Here is a 2,433-nt window from a genome sequence, read left to right as displayed (position 1 = left end):
CCTGTAACTAGCCATGTAGCAGATCCGTTTGTGTTGTAACTAGACATGTAGAAGATCAGTTTATGGTGTTGCTACCCTGTAACTAGCCATGTAGAAGATCAGTTTGTGTTGTAACTAGCCATGTAGCAGATCAGTTTATGGTGTTGCTACCCTGTAACTAGCCATGTAGCAGATCAGTTTGTGTTGTAACTAGCCATGTAGCAGTTCAGTTTATGGTGTTGCTACCCTGTAACTAGCCATGTAGCAGTTTAGTTTGTGGTGTTGCTACCCTGTAACTAGCCATGTAGCAGATCAGTTTGTGTTGTAACTAGCCATGTAGCAGATCAGTTTGTGTTGTAACTAGCCATGTAGCAGATCAGTTTGTGTTGTAACTAGCCATGTAGCAGATCAGTTTGTGTTGTAACTAGCCATGTAGCAGATCAGTTTATGGTGTTGCTACACTGTAACTAGCCATGTAGCAGATCAGTTTGTGTTGTAACTAGCCATGTAGCAGATCAGTTTGTGTTGTAACTAGCCATGTAGCAGATCAGTTTGTGTTGTTGCTACCCTGTAACTACCCATGTAGCAGATCAGTTTGTGTTGTAACTAGCCATGTAGCAGATCCGTTTGTGTTGTTGCTACCCTGTAACAACCCATGTAGCAGATCAGTTTGTGTTGTAACTAGCCATGTAGCAGATCAGTTTGTGTTGTAACTAGCCATGTAGCAGATCAGTTTGTGTTGTTGCTCCCCTGTAACTAGCCATGTAGAAGATCAGTTTGTGGGGATGCTACCCTGTAACTAGCCATGTAGCAGATCAGTTTGTGTTGTTGCTACCCTGTAACTAGCCATGTAGCAGATCCGTTTGTGTTGTTGCTACCCTGTAACTAGCCATGTAGCAGATCAGTTTGTGTTGTTGCTACCCTGTAACTAGCCCATGTAGCAGATCAGTTTGTGTTGTTGCTACCCTGTAACTAGCCATGTAGCAGATCAGTTTGTGGAGTTGCTACCCTGTAACTAGCCATGTAGCAGATCAGTTTGTGGAGTTGCTACCCTATAACTAGCCATGTAGCAGATCAGTTTGTGTTGTAACTAGCCATGTAGCAGATCAGTCTGTGTTGTTGCTACCCTGTAACTAGCCATGTAGCAGATCAGTTTGTGTTGTTTCTACCCTGTAACTAGCCATGTAGCAGATCAGTTTGTGTTGTTGCTACCCTGTAACTAGCCATGCAGCAGAATAGTTTGTGTTGTTGCTACCCTGTAACTAGCCATGTAGCAGATCAGTTTGTGGTGTTGCTACCCTGTAACTAGCCATTTAGCAGATCAGTTTGTGTTGTAACTAGCCATGTAGCAGATCAGTTTGTGTTGTTGCTACCCTGTAACTAGCCATGTAGCAGATCAGTTTGTGGAGTTGCTACCCTGTAACTAGCCATGTAGCAGATCAGTTTGTGGAGTTGCTACCCTATAACTAGCCATGTAGCAGATCAGTTTGTGTTGTAACTAGCCATGTAGCAGATCAGTCTGTGTTGTTGCTACCCTGTAACTAGCCATGTAGAAGATCAGTTTGTGGGGATGCTACCCTGTAACTAGCCATGTAGCAGATCAGTTTGTGTTGTTGCTACCCTGTAACTAGCCATGTAGCAGATCCGTTTGTGTTGTTGCTACCCTGTAACTAGCCATGTAGCAGATCAGTTTGTGTTGTTGCTACCCTGTAACTAGCCATGTAGCAGATCAGTTTGTGTTGTTGCTACCCTGTAACTAGCCATGTAGCAGATCAGTTTGTGGAGTTGCTACCCTGTAACTAGCCATGTAGCAGATCAGTTTGTGGAGTTGCTACCCTATAACTAGCCATGTAGCAGATCAGTTTGTGTTGTAACTAGCCATGTAGCAGATCAGTCTGTGTGTTGCTACCCTGTAACTAGCCATGTAGCAGATCAGTTTGTGTTGTTTCTACCCTGTAACTAGCCATGTAGCAGATCAGTTTGTGTTGTTGCTACCCTGTAACTAGCCATGCAGCAGAATAGTTTGTGTTGTTGCTACCCTGTAACTAGCCATGTAGCAGATCAGTTTGTGGTGTTGCTACCCTGTAACTAGCCATTTAGCAGATCAGTTTGTGTTGTAACTAGCCATGTAGCAGATCAGTTTGTGTTGTTGCTACCCTGTAACTAGCCATGTAGCAGATCAGTTTGTGGAGTTGCTACCCTGTAACTAGCCATGTAGCAGATCAGTTTGTGGAGTTGCTACCCTATAACTAGCCATGTAGCAGATCAGTTTGTGTTGTAACTAGCCATGTAGCAGATCAGTCTGTGTTGTTGCTACCCGTAACTAGCCATGTAGCAGATCAGTTTGGGTTGTTTTCTACCCTGTAACTAGCCATGTAGCAGATCAGTTTGTGTGTTGCTACCCTGTAACTAGCCATGCAGCAGAATAGTTTGTGTTGTTGCTACCCTGTAACT

The 2,433-nt window shown here is 43.8% G+C and overlaps 1 pseudogene; it reads right to left on the bottom strand.

Annotated features, from left to right (window-relative positions):
* Window positions 1–2,433, bottom strand: part of LOC109884303 (ryanodine receptor 1-like) — a 47,439-nt pseudogene that overhangs the window by 43,653 nt on the left and 1,353 nt on the right.

The sequence above is a fragment of the Oncorhynchus kisutch genome, linkage group LG18 (assembly GCF_002021735.2).
Source record: "Oncorhynchus kisutch isolate 150728-3 linkage group LG18, Okis_V2, whole genome shotgun sequence".
NCBI lineage: Eukaryota > Metazoa > Chordata > Actinopteri > Salmoniformes > Salmonidae > Oncorhynchus > Oncorhynchus kisutch.
This window is presented reverse-complemented; position numbering and strand designations above follow the sequence as displayed.